Below are 14,769 nucleotides of genomic sequence, written 5' to 3' on the forward strand. Positions count from 1 at the left end.
CATCTGCAATTTCTTCGAATGTGGACAGGGAGTCCACCTCTTGTATCTCTATTGTGGTTTTTGGTCTCAGATCCTGTAAGTCAAGAGTGTCTCTGATGGATTCACAAAATCCATCCTTTCTACCTTCTTTGCTTTTTGACGTTGTCTTGCTCATTGAGCGTATTGCCACCTCAATTGAGATTCCATAACCTATAGCCCAGATAATACAAGCATGCTAATTAGATGACGCAGTATTGCTACCTATTTTCTATGAACTTACTGAAATTCAATTAACCAATGCCGTTCATTTATTATGCCAACATACTCCTTTTGTTTGCTTTTGAATTAATTTCAAAAGGAAATAATTCTCTTCCGTAACTATGGACAACTCCCACAAAGCATTTTTCAAAATTAAAATTCCCCAAAATAATAAACTCGATATCTGTCATTAAAATTGACTTTTTTCTATGTTGACTTGTTCGTCTTTATAAGGTTAAGGGTGGGGGGAGTGGAAACCCAAAATCAATTATACTCCTGTTTGACAATAAATCAAACCACTTTTCTTCATGCCTCACAAGCTTTTCATCACAGACAGCTGTCACTAGTGTTCTTCGAGTAATTATGATGAATTTCATTTAATTAAAAATCATTTCAAAATTACACCCAAAAGATATTCAAGTGTTATTAACGCCAACACCAACAGCGATGTTTGTGGGATTAATTAAAATTATGTCAGACAATACAAGCATAATTCTCGTAAATTCCTAGACGCAGAGACTCAATGAATACAGTTAAAGAAATTCTAGCACAGGAAACTAAATTAAATTAAAAGTAAAATAAATTAAATACGCCTTAAATATAAATTTAAATATTAAAAATTAATTTAATTTATGCATAAACTGGACACGACAGGGTCCGGTGGACAAACCGGATTTGAAACATCGTGGAATCTTTATTCCCAAGGCATAGAATCAGAGAAGACGTGAACGATACAGGAGCTCACACAAATCTTCCTGTCTTTACCTGCAAAATGCCGCCAATATCCTCAAGAACAAGAAGGTCCGTACGGAATACCCGCAGAGGTAATTAAAGATATAGCAACCAAGAGACCCAGGGCTATGTACAACAGCTACCTAACAAACGTTTAGTTCTTATGAGCAAGGTCAAGAGCCACCAAGCATCGCCCTAGTCGTACAGGTCATTGTGCATGGTGGACACAGTTGGAAAACTATTCGAACGGCTCATCAAACCAAGACTTGACGAGGCTATCAGGACTGTTGAGGGTCTGTCCGCGAGACAATACAGTTTTGGATCTGGAAAATCGATCCGAGGAGGCTTTAGGAATGAAGCAGATGCCGTCCGGCCGACATAACAGGGAGAGTAGGATATAGGAAGCTAGCATCGATGCTACCGAGACGAACAAGAGCGAAAAAGTTGCTTTCAGTACAGAGAACGGCAGTTCTGAGAATCACTTCAGCACACCTCACAGTATCAGGGGAAGCCGCGTTAGTAATAACAGGAACGATCATAATAGACCTCCGGGCGATTGAGTGGTAAAAGCATTTCGAGGCCAAACACCAGGCGCCACAGACTTGATAGCGAAAATCCAACAAGAGACCAGAGAAAAATGGCCGTATCGACACAAAATGCAGATGGATACACCGACTTACAGAAGTGAGATCTGAGCGTCGCCCTACAGAGACTATCTAGTACAGAAAACGGTAGCTCTGAGAATCACTTCAGCATTCCTCACAGTATCAGGGGAAGCCGCGTTAGTAATAACAGGAACGATCCCTATAGACCTCCAGCCGATTGAGCAGCAAAAGATTTTCGAAGGCAAACCACAAAGCGCGAAAGACTTGATACCGAACATCCGACAAGAGACTATAGATAAATAGCAGGAACGACGATGAAGGAACGAGACAAAGGGCAGATGGACACACAGTCTTACAGAAGGCGGCGACGCTACAAAGACGAACTAGAGCGACAATATTGCTTTCAGTACAAGGAACGGCAGCTATGAGAATCACTTCAGCATTCCTCACCGTGTCAGGGGAAGCCGCGTTAGTAATAACAGGAATGATCCCTATAGACCTCCAGGCGACTGAGCGGCAAAAGATTTTCGAAGGCAAACCACAAAGCGCGAAAGACTTGATACCGAACATCCGACAAGAGACCATAGATAAATAGCAGGAACGAGACAAAGGGCAGATGGACACACCGTTTTACAGAAGGCGGCGACGCTACAAAGACGAACTAGAGCGAAAATATTGCTTTCAGTACAAGGAACGGCAGCTCTGAGAATCACTTCAGCTAACCGCATAGTATTAGGAGAAGCCGCGTTTGTACAAGCGGGAACAATCCCAATAAACCTCCGGGCAATTGGACGACAAAAGGATTTCAAGGCCAAACAACAGGTGCGACAGACTTGATAGCGAAAATCTAACAAGAGATAAATGACAGGAGCGATGGAGGAATGAGACAAAGGACAGATGGAGCGAGATTATGGGCAGATAGAGGGAAAATGTTGCTTTCAGTACAGATAACGAATTCTCTGAGAATCACTTCAGCTTACCGCCCAGTATCAGGGGAAGTCGCGTCAGTAATAGTAGGAACGATCCAAATAGACCTCCAGGCGATTGAGTTGCAAAAGATTTTCGAGGAGATACCTAACATTGAAGGGGCTGAGCTCACGCTACCATCGCGGACAGCAGGTGGTGGTGGAACGAACTCTAAGGTCAGCCATGAAAAATAAGCAGCCCCCAACCAAGAGCGGCGAAAATTGTTTAAAAAAACACAAGTATATCCGAGGACGTCTTTGCGACATGGCGATCGGATGCTGCCATTAAGTAGACATCCTCCCACAAGGGTGGCCCATAGATATGCGCTGTAAGGGGGGGGGGATGCCCCCTTGGGCTCCCTAATCAAAGAAGGAGAATATAGGAATGATATTGACATGGAACCATGGACGCTGATTTGGAACTATGGAACGGAATAGAAGCAACGAGCCGACAGTTGTGGCATTCTGTTACCTGATTACTTGAGAGTGAAATCTCAGGGAAATGGCTTACAGGCTAATTTCACAACTGCCTCCGTCCCGTTAAACCCCTGGCAGGGCTTGGATAATGTTCTGTGTCACGTAACCATTAAGTTGGCAATGTATGTTCTGTTGATACAACATCCAGATTAGTGTCCGACCTGGCTCTGAACACACAAGCACCCATGAGGTCTGGTGTCAACTTTCACTGCTTGCATAGGGACCCTCAGGGTCGGGATCTACACAATCGTACAGCGATAACGGCTCAAAGTTGGGACCCATATCGAATGAATACCCCGAATAACAATTCGACTGATGGGAGAACAGAAGATATGGAGCTAACATAGCATCGAACTTATAGAAAGTGCGGTCGACGGTAAAAACGACGCTTCACACCGATCTGCTAATGAAGGAGAGACTATAAATGAATACCCCGAATAACAATTCGACTGATGGGAGAACAGAAGATATGGAGCTAACATAGCATCGAACTTATAGATAGTGCGGTCGACGGTAAAAACGACGCTTCACACCGACCTGCTAATGAAGGAGAGACTATAATAGATACACAGCACGGGAGACCCCGACCCCAGGGACCGCGAAACTTCGAGAGGTCCAAGGGAAAGTGGGGAATATCCCCAATCGGAGAAAATTTTTTCAAACTACAGCTCGCCGAAACACGAGTTCATCATGAAAATTAGGAAATCGGAAGAGGAAGCCCTAGCTAAGTGTCAATTGACACTCCGCATGATGAAAGCCGCAATAAGTAGACAGAGGAGCATAAGCAGGGACGTTCAAGACGGAGTCTCCGAAACAGAGGAACTACCTGGTGTTATCGGTAACTACCGGAAAATCTGGAAGATGGCAGCGTAGGAGAGGGAAGTCGGTATACCGAGAAGGATATATGAGGATCTTGCGGCAGATAACCCAACACTTCAGACCCGCAGGAATAAGCGAAGTGCACCCAGCCCAGTAGAGAAAAACCCAGGAAAGAAGCTTAATAAGAGATCGAACGAAGTGCTGGCACCAATAGTTTTTGCAAAATCGCCTATCAGGCAGCGACCCATTATAGCAGATATCAGGAGTGATATCTGGCGTCTCGAGAACACTAGCATATCTAGTGTGCGGTTTAAGTTTAAATGGGGCCATATTTGCTTGGTGTCGTTAAAACCCTTACAATTCTCCCATCGAACATTTGCCATCATGACAGCCTTCTCACGCAGTAAGAGCTTGCAGGTAGCCAGAGGCATACCAACAGATTCTAGTTCCCCTGGAATATGTAAAGTAGTTCCTAGCCTTGCTAGCTCATCTGCTTCGCAGTTCCCCGGTAGAGCAAGAGGAAGCCCTAGCTAAGTGTCAATTGACACTCCGCATGATGAAAGCCGCAATAAGTAGACAGAGGAACATAAGCAGGGACGTTCAAGACGGAGTCTCCGAAACAGACGAACTACCTGGTGTTATCGGTAGCTACCGGAAAATCTGGAAGATGGCAGCGTAGGAGAGGGAAGTCGGTAGGATACATGAGGATCTTGCGGCAGATAACCCAACACTTCAGACCCCCAGAAATAAGCGAAGTGCACCCAGCCCAGTAGAGAAAACCCCAGGAAAGAAGCTTAATAAGAGATCGAACGAAGTGCTGGCACCTACTGGAGTAAATAAAGCTTCCGAGGTAAAGTTTCCGAGCGCGAAAGGGGAAAACCGAAAGGAAACCACGACAAAAGGGCCCAGGATGCCGTCGTTATAAACCCCTGTATTGGGCACAGCTATGCGGATGTGCTAATGTGAAGTTTAAGGGATAAGGTGAATCCAAGGGAAACAGAGGTGACACTTCAAGCCGTTCGAAAGACTAAGGCTGGCTCCATTCTCTTAGTTATGGGAAAAGGGAGAGACAAAGAAACCTTCCGCGAGACTATCTCGGGCACACCGAAGTGCTGTTTCCGTTGCTTTTAACCGGGTCACATGCAATGGGACTGCAAAACAAACAGAGGTGTCAGTTCAAGCCGTTCGAAAGACTAAGGCTGGCTCCATTCTCTTAGTGATGGGAAAAGGGAGAGCCAAAGAGACTTTCCGCGATACTATCTCGGGCACACTGAAGTACTGTTTCCGTTGCTTTTAACCGGGACACATGCAATGGGACTGCAAAGGACCAGACGTGAAGACAATGGGTATCTTCATAAAATGTGGAAGGACGGGCCACAAGATGGAGGAATGCACGAATGTTATAAAATGTAGTATTTACTCTAAGAACGAGGGCAAAGCAACAGATCACATGCCGGGCTCCCGGGCAAAGGACTAGACGTGAAGGCAATTGGTCTCTGTATAAAATGTGGAATGACGGGCCAGAAGATGGAGGAATGCACGAATGCCATGAAATGTTGCATTTACTCTAAGAACGAGGGCAAAGCAACAGATCACATGCCGGGCTCCCGTACAAATAACAAGTAGCGAAGTTCTTACAAGCAAACATGCACAGATTAAAGGTGGCACAAAGAGGAAGAAGTAGATTTTGCTATTATCAAATGGGTTTTGGCTCGAAGATGAGACCGGAAGAGCTGCAATATGGTGTCCAACTTGCAGGACACCAATAAAGGACAGCGGACGCGGCAATAGCTTCGCTTGGATTCAGATTGCGAATTATACGATTGCTACTTAACTCCTAGTAATAGCATAGCTTACTTTCAGGAAAAATTAAATGACATCGAGGAGTTTTCACGACTCAGAGAGGGTGATCTTATTATGGCAGGTGGACCTTAACTCACGGGTGATTGAGTGGGGAATAAGAACTATAGACTATAGAAGCATGACTGTAGCGAACATTGGCACTACAGCTACATTGCGCCGATCCGGCTGTGAGGGCACTATTCCGGATGTTACTTCTGTGGCTAAGGGCATTATTCAGTAGATACCAAAATGGACATTCAAGGGAAGTGACAAAATTTTCTATAGAAATAAAATAGTGAGAAAATTTTCTATAGATATAAAATTTTAACAAAATTTTCTATAGATATAAAATTTTAACAAAATTTTCTATAGATAAAAAATTTTGACAAAATTTTATAATGAAATAAAATTTTGACTAAATTTTCTATAGAAATAAAATTTTGAGAAAATCTTGGCAAAATTTTCTATAGATATAAAATTTTGATAAAAATTTAATATTAATTAATAATTATAATTATACCAAAATGGACATACATGGCAAGTGACTATTACGGGAAATGACAAAATTTTCTATCTTGATAAAATTTTCTATAGATAAAAAATTTTAACAAAATTTTCTATAGAAATAAAATTTTGACAAAATTTTATTATGAAATAAAATTTTGACTAAATTTTCTATAGAAATAAAATTTTGAGAAAATCTTGGCAAAATTTTCTATAGATATAAAATTTTGACAAAAATTTAATATTAATTAATAATTATAATTATACCAAAATGGACATACACCGGAAGTGACTATTACGGGAAATGACAAAATTTTCTATAGAAATAAAATAATGAGAAAATTTTCTATAGATATAAAATTTTGACTAAATTTTCTATAGAAATAAAATTTTGACTAAATTTTCTATAGAAATAAAATTTTGACGAAATTTTCTATAGAAATAAAATTTTGAGAAAATCTTGGTAAAATTTTCTATAGATATAAAATTTTGATAAAAATTTAATATTAATATTAATTAATAATTATAATTATACCAAAATGGGCATACACGGGAAGTGACTAGTACGGGAAATGACAAAATTTTCTATAGAAATAAAATAATGAGAAAATTTTCTATCTTGATAAAATTTTCTATAGATAAAAAATTTTAACAAAATTTTCTATAGAAATAAAATTTTGACAAAATTTTATAATGAAATAAAATGTTGACTAAATTTTCTATAGAAATAAAATTTTGAGAAAATCTTGGCAAAATTTTCTATAGATATAAAATTTTGACAAAAATTTAATATTAATTAATAATTATAATTATACCAAAATGGACATACACGGGAAGTGACTATTACGGGAAATGACAAAATTTTCTATAGAAATAAAATAATGAGAAAATTTTCTATAGATATAAAATTTTAACAAAATTTTCTATAGATATAAAATTTTAACAAAATTTTCTATAGAAATAAAATTTTGACGAAATTTTCTATACAAATAAAATTTTGAGAAAATCTTGGTAAAATTTTCTATAGATATAAAATTTTGATAAAAATTTAATATTAATATTAATTAATAATTATAATTATACCAAAATGGGCATACACGGGAAGTGACTAGTACGGGAAATGACAAAATTTTCTATAGAAATAAAATAGTGAGAAAATTTTCTATCTTGATAAAATTTTCTATAGATATAAAATTTTGACAAAATTTTATATAGAAATAAAATTTTAACAAAATTTTCTAAAGAAATAAAATTTTGAGAAAATTTCTATAGAAATAAAATTTTGGGAAAATTTTGACAAAAATTTAATATTAATATTAATTAATAATTATAATTGATATTATTAAAATTAATATTAAAATTAAATTTAAAATTATATTTAATACAACTTAATAATTTTTCTCTATTTGTTAGGGATTTAATTATTGATCCTTTTGTCTGTGTGTACTCACCTGTGGAACATAGTAATAAAATAATTATTGATAAGACAACAATTTGCCACTTGTGAAACGATGCGGCTACATTCGATAAGGATCCGGTTGTCGTTCTAATGATACAGGATTTTGATCTCTTGCATAGCATTTCGCTTCTTTGTGAACATTTCGGCTTTTGTTTTACAATGGGGTACAGTGTGGTGGTATATATGGCAGGATAATTACGAGAGGCTGTTGCTATTGTTGATGTTGCCACCATAGGCGCTGTCGATAATATTGTGCGGGTAACCGAGGGGTTGCCATTACAAAATTGCGATGATGATGATGTGCATACTCTTGAGAATGCATCATGATTTGGGGACGTTTGGAACGTGTCTTCGGACAATACTTGTCGTGATGCTATTGTCGTTGTCGTTGTCGTCGTCGTGCTTATTGTTGCTGTTGGTGCTGATGGCAATGGAGCTGACGAAATCGCTTGTAATGTAAAGAAGCTTTTAATATTGCGGTTAATGCTGCTATTGTTCAGCATATAGCCGCACATCGCAAATAAATATGCGTTGAATAACACAAAAAACAAAACCCCTCAAACCGCTATCATCAGCAAATTCCCGCTGCCACTTGCTATTGTCATTAATTGTATGTTGGTGGAGTAGAATAGAACAGAACGAAAATAGGACTACTCCTTTAGGGGTAGATGGCTTTTGTTGGAGGGGGGAGAGGTTGATGTTGATAATGCCTTAAGTCCTTCCCATCAAGGATTTCATTTCCACTCAGGCCTTAAGGTTCTATTGTTCTGCTATTTTTTTTTTTTTTGGTTCCTTTCTTTTTGCTTTTTCCTTTGGATAAACACTTCCTGTCAGCTTTTTAGAATATTTGGGAAGATATTTTCATTACAATCAACATATATTTAAAATGTCAACACATATGGATGACATTCCCTAGATGAGGAGGAGATGCCTTCTCCAATACAATGGCTCCTTGTTAGTAAAGAAATCCTTTTTGGTGAAACATTGAAAGGCAATTGCTTGATGCTTTTTTTCTTTGTTTATTTTACTTTTACTTGGCTCTTATGATATTTCGGTGACTCTCTCCCTTTTCTCGCTCTCCCTGCCTCTCTCACTTGGCAGTAGCTTAATGGTGAGTTTCTTTGTTTACTTCACTGTTACTTAGCTCATATGGTCTTACAGTTACTCTCTTACTCCTTCTCTCACGCTCACTCTCCCTCCCCTTAATGCCTTCTTTGCTTTTGTTGTGTTAATTTGATTTTAATTCTTGGCATTAATGTCAACCACAAAACTTAAGAAGAGTTAACACAGAGAATCACAGTCAATAATGGTGAAAAGGCAAAGAAAGAAACTCATTTCAAAAGTGATTGAAATTCTCTAGGTTTCCGTTTCCGTTTTTTTCTAACATTGTACGAAATGTCAAAGAGCTTCTGATGGAAAAATCTGTAAAATAGAGAGAAAAAGCAAACAAACAAATCAATAAAAGAAAAATCAGAAGTGTAAAAAGGAAATTATAAAGTAAATGTGTTAACATTTTTTATTTCGATTTTATTTCTGTGGGCCCTTGTAATTTGTTTAATAGTATATGAAAAAAAAAATCCCAAGAAATTCTAGAAATTTTTGCCAAAAACCTACCAAACAAGGAACCATTGGATTGTGTATTGAATTCTCATTTATTGTGTTTATTGGAAATGTCAATATGTGCTCTAGCATTTATCACGACCACCAATGATTTTGCTATGACTGTTTCGATTCGTCACAATTTAATTTCCGTTTTTTTGTAAAGCAAATGCACATGGAGAAATCAAAGAATTGAAGACAACCAAGAAAACTTTTCTATAGAAATAATATTATGACAAAACTTTCTATAGAAATAAAATGTTGAGAAAATTTTTTATAGAAATAAAATTTTGACAAAATTTTCTACAGAAATAAAATTTTGACAAAATGTTTCCATTATAATAAAATGTTGACTATATTTTCTATCAATATCTTTAAAATTTTCCATTTTAACAGTCCTCGATGGCATTTTCTTAAAATTTTATTTCTATATAAAATTTTCTTAAAATTATATTTCTATAGAAAATTTTGTCAAAACTTTATTTCGGTAGGACATTTTCTGAAATTTTAGTTCTCTAGGAAATTTTCTCAAAATTTTATTTCTATATAAAATTTTCTCAAAATTTCATTTCTATATAAAATTTTCTCAGCATTTTGTTTCTATATAATCATCATCGTTTTTAGCAAGCGTCAACCACGAATGACTTAAAAACCAGGTTACTCGCTTCATTTCTACAGGACAAGGATCGCCAAAATATCCAGATTTCAATCAATTGTACTTTAGCACCTGAAGCATTTTTGGAGAGAAAAGTTGGCACTAAAATCAAATACTAAAGTGTCGACCATCTTTAAATGTCGCTTTGCCGGGCATTAGGAGCCACCATGGTGCAATAGGTAGCATATCCGCCTTTAACACCAAGGGTCCTTGGTTCAATCCCTGTTGAGACAGAACACTAAAAAGTTTTTCAGCGGTGGTTTATCCCGTCTCCGTAATGCAAGACATTTCTTACTGTTGCAAGACTTCTCTAAAAGTGGTTTCATCGTAATGTGAAACACAGTTTAGACTCGCCTGTAAGAAGGAGGTACTTTGTCAGTCAGCTTAACAGCAAATTTTGTCAAAATTTTATTTCTATTGAAAATCTCATAATTTCATTTCTACACTCTTAGAAAAATATGTTTTTCATATGTTCCGATATAAACAAAATGTGTTTCGGGCACACTTTTAAAACACAATATATTTAAGTGCAAACATGTAATGTTCCTAAACTAACACTAAATGTTTGGGACATCTATGTTAATATGTTAGAGTATATTATGTTTGGGGCATGAATGTTTCATAAAAATCATATGTGTGAATGCAAACATATTTAAATTTACAAATTTCGACTAAACATACATATGTTGTTATATTTTATTCAAAGCGACAGAGAGAGTATATAGAAAGAAATAGAGATGGAAACCGGGAGAGTTGACAAAAGATATCAACATAACACAGCGAAAGAATCAAAAGAGAACAATTTCTGTGAAACCGCTTGTATGTTGTTTCGGAAAACTGTTTTATGATAAGGCCAAAAATTTGATATGCTTAAGTCTAAATATTATTTAATTTGAATAAAGAGAATAGACATTCGGAACCAAGAGAATGGACATTTGAAAAACAAACATGTTTTCGCCTTGAGAGCGGCATTTTATGTATGTGTGGACATGTGTTTTCTTTATCATTTTGGCATTATGGGCACAATTCTTTTCTTGGTTCGATAAAAGAAATCAGGGGTCTTCATAAAAATAACGAAAGGGCACTATACTCTTTTTAGAGTTGGGACAGTAAAATGTAATAAGGAGGAAATAGTGAAAAATTACACAGTAAAATGTACAAAAACAAAGTTTAGTTCCTCTTTATTAATAAGTAGTCCACGATGAGTTGACGGACACCTTCAAATATAAAAGCGGACATTAAGTTCGAGTTTTGCAGCTAAAAAATTTAAAAAGTTTATTTTCATTAAAATGAATTATTAAAAAAAAAAAAAAATAAAAGGCATTTTAGAGCGATGGTATTAAATGCTAGTAAAAAACTGTTCACGCCTAAATAAATTTATGTTTATATTATAAAATTATCTATGTATGTTTTTACTCGACTCCACGTTCTTCTCTTGTTAGAGTTTTTGAATTCCTTCCAAATTTTAAAGTTTTGTACCAAAAACAGTTTTTTGTTACAAAATTGTTATTATACCCTGCTCCACACTGTGGAACAGGGTATTATAAGTTAGTGCATATGTTTGCAACACCCAGAAGGAGACGAGATAGACACATGGTGTCTTTGGCAAAAATGCTCAGGGTGGGTTCCTGAGTCGATATAGCGATGTCCGTCTGTCCGTCTGTCCGTGAACACATTTTTGTAATCAAAGTCTAGGTCGCAGTTTTAGTCCAATCGACTTCAAATTTGGCACAAGTATGTGTTTTGGCTCACAATAGATCCCTATTGATTTTGGAAGAAATCGGTTCAGATTTAGAAATAGCTCCCATATATATATTTCGCCCGATATTGACTTATATGGCCCCAGAAGCCAGAGTTTTACCCTAATTTGCTTAAAATTTTGCACAAGAAGAACAATTAGTACTATAGTCAAGTGTGCCAAATTTTATTGAAATCGGTTCAGATTTAGATATAGCTCCCATATATATCTTTCGCCCGATATGGACTAATATGGTCCTAAAAGCTAAAGTTTTGACCCAATTTGGTTGAAATTTTGCACAGGGAGTAGATTTAGCATTCTAGCTATGCGTGCCAAATTTCATTGAAATCGGTTCAGATTTATATATAGCTCCCATATATAGCTTTCGCCCGATTTACACTCATATGACCACAGAGGCCAATTTTTTGCTCCGATTTAGTTGAAATTTTGCACTAGGAGTACAATTAGTAATATAGTCAAGTGTGCAAAATTTTATTGAAATCGGTTCAGATTTAGATATAGCTCCCATATATATCTTTCGCCCGATATGGACTAATATGGTCCTAAAAGCTAAAGTTTTGACCCAATTTGGTTGAAATTTTGCACAGGGAGTATATTTAGCATTCTAGCTATGCGTGCCAAATTTCATTGAAATCGGTTCAGATTTAGATAGCTCCCATATATAGCTTTCGCCCGATTTACACTCATTTGCCCACAGAGGCCAATTTTTTGCTCCGATTTAGTTGAAATTTTGCACAAGGAGTAGAATTAGCATTGTAGCTATGCGTGTCAAATTTGGTTGAAATCGGTTCAGATTTAGATATAGCTCCCATATATAGCTTTCGCCCGATTTACACTCAAATGACCATAGAGGCCAATTTTTTGCTCCGATTTAGTTGAAATTTTGCACAGGGAGTATAATTAGCATTGTAGATATGCGTGCCAAATTTGGTTGACATCGGTTCAGATTTAGATATAGCTCCCATATATATGTTTTTCTGATTTCGACAAAAATGGTCAAAATACCAACTTCAATCGCTATTGGTTTCGGAAAAAATCGGTTCAGATTTAGATATAGCTGCCATATATATTTATCCCCGATTTGGTCATAGTTATCGTGTTTATCAACCGATTTTCTTGAAATACCGTACTTCCAAATATTTTATGAATCTCGAAAATCTTGCAAAATATCAGCCAAATCGGTTCAGATTTAGATATAGCTCCCATATATATCTTTCGTCCGATTTAGACTCATATGACCACAGAGGCCAAAGTTTACTACCGATCTTCATGAAATTTTGCACAGAGGGTAGAATTGACATTCTACCAATGCTTGGTAAATTTGATTGAAATCGGTTCAAATTTAGATATAGCTCCCATATATATCTTTCGTCCGATTTGAACTTATATGGCCACAAAAGCCAGAGTTTTGCCGTGATTTGCTTCAAATTTTGCACAAGGGGTACGTTTAATAGTATCGTTAAGTGTGTCAAATTTTGTTAAAATCGGTTCAGATTTAGATATAGCTCACATATATATCTTTCGCCCGATTTGGAGTTATATGGTCTCAAAAGCCAGAGTTTTGCCCTGACTTACTTCAAATTTTGCACAAGCGGTACCGATATTATTGTATGTGCCAAATATGGTCAAAATCGATTCCGATTTAGATATAGCTCCCATATAAATATTTCGTCCGATTTGAACTTATATGGCCTCAAAATCCAGGGTTTTGCCGTGATTTGCTTCAAATTTCGCACAAGGAGTACGTTTAGTAGTATAGGTAATTGTGGCAAATTTGGTTGAAATCGGTTCAGATTTAGATATGGCTCCCATATACACAGTCTCACATAAGTTTACATACCCTTGAGGTTTTTACCTTATAACTAAACATGTTTCTTGTTGTTGTTTATAATCCAGACTAAAAACATCTTCTTGAAAATAGACAAATACTTTGTTTTTCAAATTAATTTACAAAATCTAAAGCATATATATGCATATTTTATTATATTTTAATAATTAAAGAAAATACAATTTCTTAAACCGTATGTAAACTTGTGTAAGACTGTGTATATCTCCCGTCCGATTTGCACTCATATGACCATGGGGGGCCAAAGTTATACTCCCATTTACGTGAAATTTCGCATAGATAGCAGAATTATTATTCTAACTATACATGTCAAATTTAGTCAAAATCGGTTCAAATTATATATAGCTCCCATATATACGTACACCAGAGTTGGGGAAATATGGTAGACTGTTACACATTTTAGACGCATTTTCAATGGAAGTTTCCTCCAATTAACTGGATAGCGTTAGCCGATTTAAATTTTATTTCTAGAGATTTTGTAGAAGTAAAAAAATTGTCTCCTCTATATAGCTTCCAGCAAATGTGAAGTAGTTGAGATGGTAACACAAATTTTGGCCTACATAGGGGTGAAGGGTATAATATAGTCGGCCCCGCCCGACTTTAGACTTTACTTACTTGTTTTTTACTAACATTGTGTTCCACCCCAGTGCATTAGCCGACTTAAATTTTGAGTCTATAGATTTTGTAGAAGTCTATCAAATTCTGTCCAGATCGAGTGATATTTAAATGTATGTATTTGGGACAAACCTTTATATATAGCCCCCAACACATTTGACGGATGTGATATGGTATCGAAAATTTAGATTAACAAAGTGGTGCAGGGTATAATATAGTCGGCCCCGCCCGACTTTAGACTTTCCTTACTTGTTTTTGCAATAAAAAAGATAATATTTATCCAAAAATCAGTCAATTTCGTTTATATCAAGCACTGTTACTGACTATAAATCTTTAATAACCCACATTTCGAAGTTTCATTATAAAAATGTAATATGGTATAAATATAAATGTGTAAATTAAAAACAGAAAGTGTTCGGTCGGAGCAGGGATTGAACCCACGGCCCTTTGCATGCAAGGCAGACATGCTAACCACTGCTCCACGTGGCAAACAAATGTATGTTTCTGTTAAATAATGTTATGTTTGCATGGGCTCGTGGGCGCTGCAAACTATGCTATATAAATGGAACTTATAACGATAATTATCTGCTGGTGACTATAACAGCTACGTAGCCCAGTGGATAGTGTGTTGGCTTACAAACTGTATGGTCCTCGG

Source organism: Haematobia irritans, chromosome 4, assembly GCF_050003625.1.
Source record: "Haematobia irritans isolate KBUSLIRL chromosome 4, ASM5000362v1, whole genome shotgun sequence".
NCBI classification, from domain to species: domain Eukaryota; kingdom Metazoa; phylum Arthropoda; class Insecta; order Diptera; family Muscidae; genus Haematobia; species Haematobia irritans.